Source organism: Euprymna scolopes, chromosome 7, assembly GCF_053919585.1.
Source record: "Euprymna scolopes isolate OS-2025 chromosome 7, ASM5391958v1, whole genome shotgun sequence".
NCBI lineage: Eukaryota > Metazoa > Mollusca > Cephalopoda > Sepiida > Sepiolidae > Euprymna > Euprymna scolopes.
Window position 1 is genome coordinate 133,117,343 of NC_136488.1, and position 17,382 is coordinate 133,134,724.

Here is a 17,382-nt window from a genome sequence, read left to right on the forward strand (position 1 = left end):
GTCCGATGCATTGAGCTATGCCCCCAAGCATTAAACCGTTCGAATTTGCATTTTGAGGGTGCTGGCAGTTGTCTGGTTGTCATAACTTTGATCGGTAGAGAGCATCAGTTTTACAGCGTTGCATTTCCATTTTCACATATAGAATATTATGTCACTTTCAGACATGATAGAAGTCTCCTATCGCTTTTGAGATTCGTACACAACTGGCCAACTAGTAGATGCCCTGCAACAAAAAAAGAAAACCGGTTTTCATAAAACAGAAATGGAAACGTCTTTTCTAGGCCGACAATTTTATCATTCCACCCTGTACATATTACAACCCCACTACATTTACCGTCGCATTTTTTTAATAGTATTTTTTAATAATCGCATTTTTTAATAAAAGCATTTAATAATCACATCTTTTAATAGAAGCATTTTTCTTATCTTATAATTCATCAAAGTTGCGTTTTCTTAATACATTTAAAAAATATTTTTTCAACAAAAAAGTAGTCGAAAATGAAAACAATAGGCATAAATCCCCTATACTGTTCCCTTTTCATTTCTTAGAATATAAATTTCCTTTTTTATAAACTTATCCTTAAAAAGTTATTTTCCCGTTTGCTATCTTTTACTGAATTCTTATAAATCTCCCGTTTTTTTTATTATTATTTTTTAATAAGAGACTTACAGATGATCTTTTTATTCCTATGACCCCAGCATTGTAGCCTGAATTTTGGTGGGTCCGAGATTTTTTATCTTAAACTGCAGAAGTACCGAGTTTATTTAATAATGAATAAATATTGAAAATTACAGGATAATATGACTATTATTTGATTTTTTTTCTAGATTTCTTAAACATGAGCATGTCTACAGCTTCACAAACATCACTACATAGGAACGATTTTTGTCTCGCATTTACATTATTTTTGTATGCTGTAAAAAATTTGTAAAAATTATTAGCAGTTTATTTATTTATTTATTTTTTTACATGGGTGTCACCGCTTATCAAGGCCCAGAGGCCACTCAAGGATAAGGGTTAATAGGTATACATTAGTCATTGTGATTTTAGCATAGTAAACAGTGGGAATTTTGTAACTTGGATTACTTAGGGGGACGATTCAATTAGAACTTGTTCACATTGGACTTTTTCTTTTTTTTTTTTTCATAGGTATCAACACATTATCAAGGCCAAGAGGCCACTCAAGGATAAGGGTTAAAGAGTGTACAGTAGAAATTGGACAATATAATAATCATTAGTAATGAAAATTTGTTAAATTTGATAACTTATATGGAACGGCTCATCAAGAACTTATTTACGTTAGACTTTAAACCTTCTTCTTTTAAATGGTAAAAAAATTTAGGATGATAATTTTAAATTACAGTTGCATAGTGTTACAAACGGAAGTGTGGGGATTTAAAGCTGTGGCGAGTGTTCAACGTGCATATTACTATTGCACTTATTAAAAAAATTAAACAACTGATTAGGCTATTTTGGCAGTACAGACCTTAGTAATTTAATATTTGTCTAACAACAAAAATAACAGCCGTATTTGAATTTTTTATGCGGGGGGGGGGGGAAACGCCGGTTAACAAGTCCTGCTAGTTTGATATAATTCAAAAGAATGTGATTCCAAACAATATTATTGTATGCTTAGTGAAGAGATATAACAGAGGAAGATCGCAGGTTCAATATTTTTAATATACATATTAGATAGTTGGATATTCAGATCAAAAGGTAATAAATTAACAAAAGAATAATTAGGTGATGAAGAACGTTTGAATTATGTGGATTACTATCCTTCTTTTATGTTATTCTCCAATTGTTTTGATCGATGTTACATCCAACCTTGTTCAATTGTATCTTTTTCAAGTTGGGAAACTGTATGTTAAACTCTGTAATCTGTATGGAAAAAATCCATAACGTAGTTCGTTTTCATTCTGGCAGCCATAGCACAGTAATGATCGCATCTTCAACTGCCCTTGTTTCATGCAATCGAAGTTCTCAGAAATCAAGGGACCCCTGCCTGGGGTAAGCACTTAATTTCGACATAAGATAATAGATATTCGAGCGTTTGATTAAAGTCTCCTGATGAGCCAGTTAACTATGTTATAGTATATCTTTCTTGTGGTTTCTTAGTTATATCTGATTTCAGGACAATAATTCATCTAGTCTAGTGGAGTATTTAGTTTAGTGCTGCTATTAGAGGTAAAATCACCCAGAGCAGGTGCCTTATTCCTTATATAAGCCGTCATGGCGTCATGGGGTAGCATTTCCAAAAGGGATCTTATTTGAGCTTTGGATACTGTTATTCTGAATATTTGGTCACGGTTTACTTGCAAAAGAAAATGTCCTCATTCCAGGTTGTCCTTTTTGTTTTCCTCCTCTCTCCATCGTGTCCCATATCATTATGTCAGTTTTAACAGCTGCATTTTCTAATTATGTAGTCATAGGTATGCTATATTTATAGTGGATGGTACATGATTTTTTTCCTATGGTTTCTTTATGGTTCTTTATGAAAAGGCAGAAAATTAAACTTCACAAGAGTATCGCTTCTATCTGCATTTTAACTTTTATTTTCGTTTTTAGTGGAGATGAAGCATCCTACTGTCGGGAGAGGGATAATGTAAACATGTCTTCTATATATATATATATGTGTGTCTAAATTCATGTATTACCTATATAAAATGTTTTTTCAAATGTGTGTATACAGTTTGTATATACGTGTCAGTCATCTATATAATGTATGTTTATCTAGCGTAGAGTTCATTGTGTTTATATGTAAATTTAATTATAAATAATTCTAAATATTTTGATTATTCTAAAACATATTTTAGCTGACAAAACTTTTTCGCTTGAATAATCAATAATTGTTGACTAGCACACGTTTCAGCATTGCCCGGTCAATATCTAACAATACCGGATGTCAGTCAGTTACCTGCTATTTCAGAGACTCTAACTAAAAGATCTTTTTAGAATTCTAACAATCCCTTTAAATGTAACTTTTAAAAATTCTCCTTTGTACCTGGTTCGGCAAATATTCTCCTTCTTCTCCCATATCAGTATGTCAGGTTTTATGGCTCCATTTTCTAGGTACATAGCTGTAGGAATTGGACATTCAGCGTGGATGGTGTGTGACTTATTTCCAACTGTTCTTTCTGGTATATGTTCCTAGGATTTACTGCTGTATTCGATATTCAACTTTTTACTGATCGTTCAGTGGAAATATTTACACATTCCATTGTGTCCGGTTGTATAGTAACCATCGCCCAGCAAAATCTTGCAGTTGAATGACAGGTGGCTCACACTCTCTACTTCTGCGTGGCAGAATCTGCATTTGCTCTCATTGCTTAGACCACTCATTTTCTTAAAAGCATTGGTTATCAAGCTTTGATCTTGGGCAGCCATTATAATTCTCTCCTGGTCCTAGTGAAGCGATCCTCTTTACAGCCAGTCTATAAGGCCTTCTTTATCTATATAGTCCTGAGTGAATTCATCCAGGAAATACTTGGCTTGCTGTTGGTTGGTCCATTCTTCCAGTTATTTTTTTTTCCTGCTGGCATTTTACAGGCTAAGCAAACACGAGGTCGTTTGTGAGAGTGATGAATTTCTATTACAGGTTAATTGCAGTTACCTTGTTTTTGTTTGTATGGTGTTTTACAAATTTTCCCTTACACGGTGTACATATTCTCTTCCAATTTTTCTCTTATCTTGTCATGATGAATTGAATCGTTCTCTTTTGTGTCAAGATATTTGTTATTTTCCCTCTTGTTCTATGTCGTTGATGTCAGTATTTTCATCCAGCTGTATGTTTTCCACTTGGATTTTCTTTCCAGCTTGCCACATTTGTCCAAATTAAACTTCATTCTAATATCTCTGAAGAGGTTATGTATGACCTGTAAGAGTCGACTTAAGTCAGTTGTCTGCGTTGTAATACAGCTTGAGGTCGTCCCTGAAGATTGCAGGCACTCCGTTTTTTGAGTAACTTGCTTAACGATCTATTGCCAGGCAGAAGAGTAAAAAAGGTAGGCTATTCCTTTGGAAAATTCCTCTTCTCATTCTGATGATAGAGATTTTTACAGTTACATTAGTGTGGCTTAATTTCACGGTCGTTTGCCACATTTTTATATGAACAGCTATGGTCTCTTTGATTACTGGATGAATTTCCTACAAACCTAGGTATTGCTGTAGCCACATATGGAGAACACTATCATAAACCTTTTAGAAATCAATTCATACAATAGTTATGGTTCTTTGTCTATTCTTACAATCCTTAAGGATGATCTTATTGATTAGTAACTGGTATTTGGTGCCTAAACACTTCCTCCTGCACCTTACTTGTTCTTTTTCCAGTATGTGTTTACATATATCACAACATATGTTCTTTCCTTGAAAAGGAAGAGCCACATACTTCACAAGAATGTGTTTTATCTCCAGTATGTATTCACATATGTTTGGCATACAGCTTGAGGGCGTGCACAAAGAGCAGGTGATTGACTCTTCTGTTTGAGTCTTGTTGGCGATCTTGTCTCAGATTGTAGGCACTCTATTCTGTGTGTGTTCGTATATGTGTCTTCAGATGAGAATTTTGTGAAAATTTTTTCCCACAGATTTGACACGAATATGGTTTGACTCCTGTGTGTTTCTGTAAATGAATTTTCAAGAGATCTTTCCGTGAAAATGAACAATCACAAACTTCACATGTATGTGGTTTCTCTCCTGTGTGTATTCGCATATGCGACTTCAGATTCGGGTTCTGTGAAAATCCTCGTCCACAGACTTCACAGAAATATGGTTTAACCCCCGTGTGTGTGCGCATGTGTGACTTCAAAGTGTCTTTGTGTGAAAACGCGGTTCCACAAACACCACAAGAATATGGTTTCTCACTCGAGTGCTTTTCTATGTGGACTTTCAGGTGATGTTTTCGTGAAAATGCACAACTGCAAACGTGACAAGAATATGGTTTCTCTCCTGTGTGTGTTCGCATATGCACCCTCAACGACGATGTCAGGGAGAAGTCTTTACCACAAACTGCACAAGAATATGGTTTCTCTCCAGTGTGTGTCCGCATGTGTCTCGTTAGATAAAAGTTCTGTGAAAATTCTTTCCCACAAACTTGACATGAATAAGATTTTTCTTGTTTTTTGTGCACTTGCATGTGTTTTGTGAAGGCTTGTTTATCGGAAAATATAGATTTACACACTTTGCAAGAAAGTGATGCATTCTCAGAAGGTCTATGCATGTCTGGACTTCTCTAAAATACTAAACAATAATCTTTAGATTAAAAAAGTTTTTTCTTCTGTTTTGAATTTGAAAAGATTCCTTTTATAGAACAAGCTTAATAGAAAAAGAGTTCATTTTTCGTTTTTTTTGAATTTGAAAAGATTCCTTTGATGAGATAGTGAAATCTGCAAATAAACAAGAGATTATATAAATAATAATTAGAAGAATTTTTGTATTTTATTATAATTTATGTTTGTTATATTTTTAAAGATTTTTCAGAAATTCTGGTACAAATTTGTTTCCAATTCTGAATAAAACCACTTAATCAATATTGACAAAAATTAATTTTTAATTATTCTCTACATTAGTCTTTTTTCATTTAATTGAATAGGATTTCTCTTGTTTCCTGTGGACCTTCTGTAGAATATTAACAAATACGCTTTACAGAAAAAGAGTTTTTTTTTATTTTTTGAATTTGAAAAGATTCCTGTTATGAAAGAGCTTAAATCTGCAAATAAGGGAGAGATTATATAAATAATAATTAAAAGTAGCTTTTGTATATTCTTTTATAATTTAACTATTGTATTTATTTTTAAAATTCTAGTGAGTTCATGGGGAAAATGGGAATAACTATCTTCATATGATTTTTTTTGTATTAAAAACTTATTTGTTTTTCATTTGTTTGTTTTTATGCATTTTTATAATTTTACAGATTTTTTCAGTGTAACAGAGCACGTATGAGCAAGTGTGAGAAAATATTAGCAACAGCAGTTGTTAAAGCACGTATGCAAATTAGCAAGTGTGCACAGGCTTGTAATACGAGGTACTATGAAAAAAAGGGCAGTATATAGTTGAGCAAAAAAAAAAGAAGAGAAGCAAAGTGTATAAAAGCGAAGATGAATGTATAAACATGAGGGCGAGAAAGCACGAGGTGACAAGGAGATAAAAAAGACTTTGGCAATATAATGAAATGCATTGTTTTGGAAGAACCACGAATAACGGTATTTCATTTGCACTTAAAAAATATTGAGTCAGATTTTTATTTCTTTCCCTTTTGTTTGTTCATGCGATGGTACCCACATTACATCAGAAATCTATGATACAAATAAAATTCTAATATCTTGTAAATTATCCGTCCCAAAAAGGTAAAATCATTTCATATATTCTGTAAATTACCTGTCCTAGCGAAGGTACAATTATTTGATACATGTGTAATAGCCGTCCTAGGGTAGGTAAAATATTCTTTTGCTCGAAATAGCAAATGATACATACACATTAAAAATTCCTCTCCCCAAAGAATAACACTTATATTCAGAATCAACTTTAATTTTCTCATTGTTTATACAGTCCTGAGCAACGTCGGGCAGCCCCGCTAGTTCTAAATAAAACCATTAAATCACATTGACGAAAATTGGTTTTAAATTGATCATTTTCTACATTAAATAATTTTTTAAAAATATATTTAAATATAAGTTGGACTTAATATACATAAATTAAGTAAACAAATCTGCATATCTATTTGTCCAAATAAATAATTAATTTTCTTTTTACTTAAGCATCAACATATTTTTCTTCATTGGAAAAAGTTTTCCTTTTTACATAAAATAACATTCTTTATTTAAAACAACTTTTCATCGGGTAATTTTGTTCATTAATTGATGCGTATGAATGGAAACGAAAGGAAATAAAATAAAAATAAACTTGTCTGATATGTCTTGAAAAAAGTATATATTCGTTTGATGTAGATGAGTGATCTTGGCTACTGTAATCAAATAATAATGTAAATAATTGTAAGTCAAATTAATGAACAATTGTTTCTAGCTGAAGCTGGTATGATGCTTAAGCTTTAAGATTTCAGCATATCTTTCAACATCTTTCTCAGGCTGCCATACCCGTCTGTATTCATAGTTTACATCAGCTAATCATATTCTTGTGTGGAGGAACCTGGATGTATTCACAGTAATTACATAATTTTCATATTTTGTACTTTTGCTGTTTCATTTATATGCAGAATATCGAGAAATTGATATTCTTGTGTTCTTAACTGAATTGTTAACTTCCATTAATAAAAACATTTAAGGTCCTGTTGAAAGCTCAGATATAAATAAACATTGATTCGTTCACCAGTAAGCAATGAAAGGATTTTTCAATAAGAGAGGAAAAGCTTTAGTAGTTTCTCATGGATTGCACACTCAAAATCCTACCATTGGATTACCATCTACTGACAGACAGGACTCAACCAGTTCTCAGCCAATCATTTGACATAGGCAGAAAATAAAATACATTTGGGCATAAATACAAAATCCAAAAATTGGAAGAGAAATTGAAATTACCTTATTTTTAGCTTACATTACACTATTTTTTCTTGTGGTGGATTGATAGTTGCTACTTCTTCTGATGAGTTAAGGGCAAAATAAATTCATCGATTGATAAAATAATTAAATGAATGATTTTGCGTTTCGAAACAGTTGCTGTCAAGAATTGTAAATGCTAACGTAATTAAAGGAATAAATTGTAAAATGGTCAACATCATGAAATTTGGAATATAGACTTTTGTCATTTATTTGTTATATGCTCTTTAATCACAGTGAGTTTATTAAATTAAGGATTTGTATGTATAAAAATCGAAATATAATTGAAAAAAAAAAATCATATTTCCACAGAAATATTAACAGAAAATACGGGTTTGTATTACTGTACACATAGATTCGAAAAAGTTGTCAAAAAACAAATATATAACAAATAAATATTATCAAAGGCAAGATAAGTTACTTTTCTACCAAACTGGATATATTTTTTTGTGTTTTTATTCAATGTAATATATTTATTCAGCTCGAAAAACATACAGTGTTTACCGATGTATTGAACAATTCAAAATGGCGGCCGACTCTGTCTTAAACACGGTAAGTTCGAGAAAAGGTGTTATAAATAATAAACTAGACAAAATACTATAAAAAAACACCGAATATATGTCAATCTATGTCACGGTAATATATATTGAGCGAATTTCTAACAGTATTTTGTCTAGTTTATTATTTATAACATCTTTTCCCGAACTTACCGTGTTTAAGAGAGTGTCGGGCGCCATTTTGAATTTTCCAATACATCGGTAAACACTGTATGCTTTTCGAGCTGAATAAACATGTTACATTGAATAAAAACACGAAAAATATATCCAGTTAGGTAGAAAAGTAACTTATCTTGCCTTTGATAACATTTATTTGTTATATATTTGTTTTTTTGACAACTTTTTCGAATCTCTGTGTACAGTAATACAAACCCAAGAATTCTTCATAATTTTGGTTTCGGTTTCGATTATAGCTAAAGGCACTCCAGTAATCTATTTACGATATTTTCAGGGTCAATGTAAAATGTAATGCTCTTTCCAATAAACTGAATATAATATTTTAGACAAACGTTTTTTTAAATTCCCCTCCCCCCATTTTGAAATGTCTATTAAAAAGTAAATAATTTACGCACCAAAGTTTTATATATCACAAATTGAAGATAAAAGATCAATAAATAAAATATTTTAATTTAAAACAAAAAAGAAGTGTTTTTTGGGAGATTTACCTGTAAAGTCCAAAGTGTAAAACCTTTTTTAACCACGTAGATTTTTTTTTAAATGAAAGCTTATGTGATGCTTATATAGTCAAGTAAATATCGGATGCTGACGACAATTTTTTCTATTTCATTCAATGTTTTCTGTTTTTTAGATATTAAAAGAAAAAAATTCTCTCGATAAAGTAGAAATAAAATATGTTATTTAAACACTCGTGTATTTCATTAAGAGAATAAAAAAAAATCGGCAGAGTGGGTTTGTTTTTAAACGGTAAAAACTATTAAGTGAATGTGTCCAGTTTTCAAGTACGGTGGCCCCAAAATATTAATTTTGGTTTACAGCACGCAATAGAAAGAGAGATTGTGATGCTTAGCGCCACCGAAGATTCAATGCAAAGAAAAGCAGCTATTTGTCTCCCTTTATTTCAACTGTGAAACACATCTGATCGCATGTTCTTTTGAATACTTGCTTAAAAAAAATATTTAATTTAAAAAGGACATGGAATATAAAATATAAATATGGATAAATTCTTAACAATGAAGAATTGAAGTACCCATTGAATAGTATTTTTATAGGTAAGTGATTTTTTGGAATTTATATATATTTTTTATAGTCGAAGTAAGTAAAATTTTGTTGATTTTCTTGAAATCTTTTTAAAGAAAATCGATTTTAAAAAACAAATATTGCATCATTTGCTATTAAACCTGTTATTTTTTAAAATTTGGTCTTTGCTCCTTTAATTGAAAAAAAATAGGGTTTGAATTACATTTTTCAAGTAGTTATAAGCTTCGAAAGATAGTAAGTTGAATTATTAAAGTTCTTATGACATCATTTTTAATGGCTGCTTCTGATACACCTACATGAGCGGTATGCCTTCGGTTTTCGCTTTTTTTTAGGGGGTTCAATTATAGAACTTGTATAGCTTTTAACAAGTACTTTTGTGGTTTAATTAACATTTTTTTTCTGTAATGTGCCGACATTAACCGAGCAGAAGAACCGTTTGATATTTCACAAAAATTTTGTTTACATTAGGTCCCCCCCCCCCGATAATGTAAGCAGAATTTTTGTGAAATATTAAACTGCAGAAGCACTTGTTAAAAACTATACAAGTTCTGTAATGAAAAAAAAGAACAAAAAACAAAAGTATGTTTTTGTAAACCGCTCGTGTAAACTTGCTGAGAACATTATTTAGCGTCTTGAAAAAAAAAAAAAAAAGGAACTAATCTCTTAGAAAAAAAACAGCGCTGGTTTTCGGGGGTGCTAAAACGAATATCACAGTTAAATTTGTTTTATGATATGAAGATATTAATAGGTGGCCAGAAAATGACTGCTCATTTTACGTTAAATTTTTATAGGCAATTAATCCCCCACATTTTGAAAAAGTAATTTCTTCATATCATGAAAACTATTTAGTTGTCCCAAATTTAAATGTGATATTCGGTTTCAGCACCACCAAAAACATATAAAATTCGTCATTATAAAGTTTTTTGGATAGTTGGAAAGAAACTTGACATGGACCCAAACTTTCTAAAAAACACAAAAAAAACAACAACAAAAAAATCCCCCCACAACATGCATTAATAAAAAACCCAAAAAAACAAACAAACAAAAAAACGCATTTATTTTCGATTCGATCCTGACATTGCATTTGTCTGCCTCTTCTATAGGCACTCTCACTATTCTGTCCAAGTAATGCACAAATACCGAATTTTCTTTATTTCATTTTAATTCAATAAATTTTCCGACAAAGAAAGATCAGACAAAAAAAAACAAACAAAACAAAAAAAAAAACTTGGGTTTATAAGACCAAAATATCCAACCATGATCACCTTTTGGGGCCTGTAACACGGCGCACTAGATGTATCAGAATTTTTGACACCCCTAACACAAAACTGTGAATAAAATATAAAAAAACTCATAATTTCTCCTTTTAAAGTGGGTTGTTTATTTTCTTTATGCAATATACTTCCAAAATAAACTATTAAAGTTCTTTAAAAAATAATAGAAATATTATTTTTTATTTTTTAAAAAACCGTGTTTACAAATTACCTGTGTGTGTTCATGCAACCATGTTTTTTACGTAATGAAATCAATTGAATTTTACGAGTTAAATATTTAAAAATTTTTAAACTTCAAAAAATCTATCAAAATTTTTTCTATTGGTTCAATTTTTACGCTATTTTCAGGGTTTATGTGAAATTTTATGTTCTTTCTAATAAACCAAATATAATATTTTAGACAAAAGTTTTTTTTTTAAATTCACACCCCCTCATTTTGAAATGTCTATTAAAATTTAAATAATTAATTTACTCACCAAAGTTTTCTATATCACTAATTGAAGATAAAAGATCAATAAATAAAATATTCTAATTCAAAACAAAAAAAGAAATGTTTTTTGGAAATTTACCTGTAAAGTCCAAAGTGTAAAACCTTTCTTTTTTTAAAAGCCACGTTGATTTTTTTTTTTTGTAAAGTGGAAGCTCATGTTAAGTAAATATTGTCAAGTAAATATTGGACGTTTACGACAATTTTCTCTATTTCATTCAATGTTTTCTTTTTTTTTTAGATATTTAAAAAAAATTCTCTCAATAAAGAAGAATTAAAATATATTAAATAAAAAATTAATGCATTTCTTTAAGAGAATAAAAAAGAAAATGAAAATTTGGTGTAGTGAATTTTTTGTAATCGGCCAAAATCCATGAATGAAATGTTCATATTTTGCAAATATGGAAGCACAAACTGATTTCTTTGTAGTTGAAATGAAATATGTCAAAAATACAAAAGGGAGAGAAGGATGCATGTGTTGTTTTTACGTTTTGGAAATAGTTATGTCCCTTTGAGACATCCGTATTTGATAAACTGAAAATTCGAAGCTACACGGCTTTAAGCACGAGTTGCGAAAATGCGATTTTCTGGGACCCTTGCTTTAAAAAAATCCTTTTATTTAAAAATACATGGAATATAAAATATAAATATGGAGAATTCTTATAAATGAAGAATGGAAGCACCCATTCCTTAGTTTTTATTTTATAGGTAAGTGATTTTTTGGCATTTATATATATTTTTTAGATTTGGTTTCAGTTGAATTTCGTGAAATCTTTTCGAAAGAAAACCGATGAAAATAAAATTGTATTTTTTTCGATTAAACCTTTCATTATTTTAAAATTTGGTCTTTCCTCATTTTATCGAAAAAAAAAAATTAGTTTGAAATTACATTTTCATATAATCAGATGTTTATTCACTGGTTTCCAATGGCGGCTTCTGATACACCTAGTGGTGCAGTGCACTGGCAGTTGATATGTTGAATCTCTATAGTTCCAGGTGAGCATTGCCTGAAGATAGCAGTTTTAATCCTACCCAAAGCTGGCCAGACGATTAGTTGGCCAAAACGTGTTGAGACGACAACTATGGAAGGCAGTAATTACTGAAAATACAGTTAAAATATTCAGCATTCCTATCCCGTCATGTTTAACAACCTGATGAAAGCCAGAGGAATAGTTGGCCGAAACGTCGTAAAACAGCAACTATTATTTTAAAAAACAACTGAATTTTGAAAAATCTTTATGAGGATAATAGTCCGCAAATAAATGAATAAATAATAATAAATGTTCAGATAACATTTCAGAATTTTTGTGTAAAAGAAAAAATTAAAAAAACTTCTATTTTGTGTTATTATTAAAATGTTCTTAAAAAATGTTTTCGCAAAACGCATTCCATTAATGACTGTTTATAACTATAATTTTAAGAAATCATACACTTTGATAACTCTCATTCATTTCAGAATTTTTGTGTAAAAATAACTTAAAAATTTATATTTTATGATATTAGAATTTTAAAATTTTTATTTTACTCCAATAAATGTTTACATAATTAACATTTTTTTGGTGTTATTGTGTTATTGTTGACATTTTCGATTCTCCCGGTTCTAAAACTGCATTGTCTCCACCTGTTCTGCGCTCTTCAACATGAAACCAAAAAAGTTGTTCAATGACAGTAATGCAATAAGAATTCTTGAAGATTTTTTTTTTTTTTTAAACTTTTTGCTTAAAACGACGGTACTTGTACAGTTTAATCAAGACATTAAAAAATGAAAACATCGAAAAAAGGTTATATTGCACGTATCCGTTATGGAACGAAGTTCTCCGAAAAAAAAAAAAAAAATTCACTCAATTTTTTACAGCGAAAAAACCATTTGTTATAATACTGAGCAAATGGTTCGATTTTTAGGAAGAAAAACTAGAATTAAAAATGGTGCATGTCGGCGCTTTAACTGGAGTTATCTCCCCATGGCGTGTTTAACAAATTCCATAATGGCTGACTTCAATGCGCTCTCATAAAAACGTTTTTTTTCGCTGTAAAAAAAAATAAATAAATAATAAAAAAAAAAAAAACTATCAAATAAGTGAAATTTTTTTTTGGAGATCTTCAATCCAAAACGGATACGTACAATATAACCTATTTTTTTTTTTCGATATTTTCATTTTTTAATGTCTTGATTAAACTGTACAAGTACCCCCCCCCCAAAAAAAAACTTGATCAGGGAGTTAAGATACGAAAAACGAAACCAAATATTTATTTAAAAAAATACTCTAGTTTTAACACTTTTTCTGTCATTACGAAACAAAAATAAAGAAAGAAAACACGTTATCAAAGAAAGCAATTATTTTATTTAGAAGAATTAATTTAGGTTAAAAAATTCTTGTATTATTACAAAACAACAAAAAAGAAAACACGGTCTTATGTAATTTTGGTATCGCGCTAAAATAATTTCGAAAGCCATTCTTAACATGGGGAGGGAAGCTTATCGTTTTAAAGTCATTTCGAGGGCACTTGCGCAGTTGTGCACTGTGCAGTACTTAAAAATATACAAATTCATTTTCTTTTTGAGGTGGGGAAGGCTCGTTTTAAAACTATATCTACCTCAGTATTTTCTTTATTTTTCGGACATTTTTTTGTTCAAAATTATTTACTAAGTAATGTCGAGTGCGATATTACTTGTTATTTCTTTTTAACTAAATAAACTCTTTAAAATAAGTTTAAACACCAAAAACTTACAAAGCTAGGTAGAAAACGAAAACTTAGAAAAATCAATGTAATTTTTTTAAAACAATAAACATGTAAAAATATTTAAAAAAAATATTATGGGATGTGCATTCATTACTGCATTATTACCTAAAAATATACAAATTTATTTTCTTTTTTTTTGGGGGGGGGGCTCGTTATATCTACCTTAACATTTTCTTTAATTTTCTATTTTTGAGTAATTATATCCTAAGACTTGATCCTCTTATGTCGGACATTTTTTATTCATAAGTAACACTCGACATTACTTCTTTTTTATTTTTTTTTAACTAAATAAACTCTTTCAAAGCTAGGTAGAAAACGAAATCTTAGAAAAATTAATTTAATTTTTTTTAAAACAACAGTAAACGAGTAAAAATATTTTTTAAAAATATTATGGGATGTGTATTCTCTTTTAAAGACAATATCTTCTTCAAGAACGGTCATAAAATGTGCTTTCAATCGATATTTATTCAATAAGGGACCAGTTTTCCGACTTAGCAAAAGGGGACGAGTTTTCCGGGTACGAGTTTTCTGGAGACGAGTTTTCCGGAGACGAGTTTTCCTAAATTCTATATTTTTCGGCCACTTTTTCGTACCAATGTTTATTGTAAAACAAACCCACGTTATTATTTGAAAACCCATTATATTCGGTGCTTGAAAAATCCTTCACGTACTCGTCAAGAAACGAATATGCTGTATTTCTAAAAATTAAGAAAATCAATCAAGTAATTAGTTTTAAAACTAAGAAAATCAAGATTTAAGATTTTTGGCGATTTTGCTATTAAACTATATTAAACAAAGTTCATTTTTGATCTTGACACTTTGAGTTAAGTTGCCCCTCTTATTTATTTTATTGGATTTCATCTTGACCGACCAAAACACTACGACTTGCTTAGTCGTAAAATTTGATTTTCTTGAATAATATAAAAAAATCCTACTTGATCAAATTACGCGATTTTTTAGAATATGTCATCTTCGTTTAGTGACTGGTACGTACATTGTATAGACTTTTTTTTGTGTGTTTTCCTTACTTTTAATTTCCGCCATAGGTGCAATTCTGAATAAGCACCTCCAGGTTTGTATTACTATACACACAGATTCGAAAAAGTTGTCAAAAAACAAATAACAAATAAATGTTTATCAAAGGTAGAAAAGTAACTTCTCTCGCCTAACTGGATAATAAACTATACAAAATACTGTTAGAAACTCGCTCGCGCTCGCTCACTAATGTTACCGTGACAGGCGTGACACAGGCTGACATATATTCGGTGGATTTTTAACAGTATTTTGTATATATACATTCTTTATTTTTAACTCATTTTCCCAAACTTACCGTGTTCAACAGAGAGTCTGGCGCCATTTTTAATTTTCAAATACATCGGTAAACACTATGTTTTTCGAGCTGAATAAATATGCTACATTAAATAAAAACACTAAAAAATTATCCAGTTAGGTAGAAAAGTAACTTATCTTGCCTTTGGTAACATTTATTTGTTATATATTTGTTTTTTGACAACTTTTTCGAAGCTATGTGTACAGTAATACAAACTCGCACCTCACATTCTTAAGATGACGAGAGGAAAGGGTTTTGTAACTATTTTGGACTTTCACCTAACAATTTAATAAATAATAATAATAATAATAATAATAATAATAATAATAAATGAATTTAACTTGAAAATCTCATCGAAAAAAAATCGCAGTCCGTATTCTGTATACGCAACTCCAAAATATAAAAAGAACAAAAACAAAAAAATCCCTGAAATATCTTTAGATCAATAGTTACATACCTCAGTAATAAGTACTTGTATATGTGCTTGTTTAAAAGTATTAAGAATAATTTGAAATAGAGAGAGAAACAAACGTGTAAGGAAAGAATCTCTCTAGTAGTAATACATATAAATATGAGGTGGTGGGAGTTGTGCATGCGAAACAGAAAGAGTAGCAGGATGAGTTTGAAGCCAATGTGCCATTTAGACAAGATTGGCGCGGATATTAGTCTTGGATAACAGCTTAATATTAGCGCTTAACGCAACATTATGAATCTTATAATAACATTCTTATTTTATAAAACAGTCAAGTGGACATACGGTAAAATGTCTGACTTAAGGACGATGTCGAACTCTTGACTCTTTTGTTTCCCAATTTTTCGTCTGCTAAAATTTTAATCACGTGATTACGGTGTAGCGTCAATAAAATAAACCATTTAGTCAAGTGCCGTTTGTTATGGATTTAGCTGGATACGATATTAAAAATCACTATATTGGTACGTATGCACTTATGTTACCAGGCTGGCGTGTGTTTTGTAACTATTCTGTACTTTCACCTAACAAATTCATAAACAAAAAGATATCGTAAAACTTGAATATTATATATATATATATATATATATATACTTCAGAAAAGTTTTTATTTAACAATCAGTTGTTATGGAAACGTGAGATTGTAGGTTTACACAAATATTACTGGCAGTAATATTCTATAAGTTATCCCATCTAAACAGGAATTGCTCGATATGCAAGATAGAGCAAATAAATTAAATTGTAATTCAATGAATTTAAAAAAAAAACTCTCATTGAAATGAAATGAAGTGGTTGAGTTTCATATCAAAGAATTTTTATTATTCTAAGCAAGACAAAGAATGCTTTAGAAAATTAATCTCCTTAACCTATAGGGTTTCGATGTCTACCATCTCATCAGAGGAGAGAAAATATTAGCCAATAGTTATAAAGGTATGCCCCCTATTTGCTAAAGTCAGTGAGACATGGAAAGTCAAAGTGAAAATAATGCATTTATCAGAAGTAACAACAACAGCCAGGCTAACGTATCCAATAATATAATTCCCAGTGAACACCAGTTTAGGACTAACCAAAACCCAGGCTATGAATCCCCAGGCTCCATCTTTGCCCAGCCCCCCAATATAGGGCTCAATAGAAATGGGACCGATGAACAAATAAACAGTAATAAAACAAGGAAGACATTCACGTATATAGGTGCATCATCAAGCTTAATAAAAATAAGAATCTCAAACCACCTACATTCCTTCAGAACTGAAAGATCTCAAAACAATGATAATAATAGTACATCCTTAACTAAATTAATCAACAGCCTAGAGGACAAGAAAATTCCATATTCAATTAAATGGAGAATACTGAATAAATCTAGATCATATACCCCAGGGGTATCCTTTCTAGTCCAAAGCTTATTGTTAAATTGTATAAGGGACTTTCTCGCTAGGAGAATCAATTTTATTTCTAAATTAGTTAAGTCAGAATTTCTTTTAGCAAAGATAGGAGCCTTATTTAAAAGGATCGGAGAAATTTATTCATAATAATTTTAGATGTCAAATGTTATGAAGTTAAGGAGGTGTTTATTTTCAAGGGAAACAAACCAATTAATTACGGAATCTGAATTCAGCCAAAGAGGGAAACCTACTTTTTCTTTAATGGAAGGGATGATTCCATCTAAGATATTTTTGCTTACAACTCCTAAGTCAGAGTTAGATGGGCAGATCAATCTGATGGAGAGGTTGTCATAGAAATTAGGTTTATGA

The 17,382-nt window shown here is 30.5% G+C and overlaps 1 long non-coding RNA gene across 1 annotated transcript; it reads right to left on the bottom strand.

The window, feature by feature from the left end:
- Positions 1-730: 730 nt before the first annotated feature.
- Positions 731-15,707, bottom strand: LOC145279955 (uncharacterized). The gene is made up of 2 exons (XR_013868497.1): positions 15,620-15,707; positions 731-5,388 (listed from the first exon to the last, which is right to left on the bottom strand). It is a non-coding gene; the product is annotated as an uncharacterized LOC145279955 (long non-coding RNA).
- Between the last annotated feature and the right edge of the window lie 1,675 nt (positions 15,708-17,382).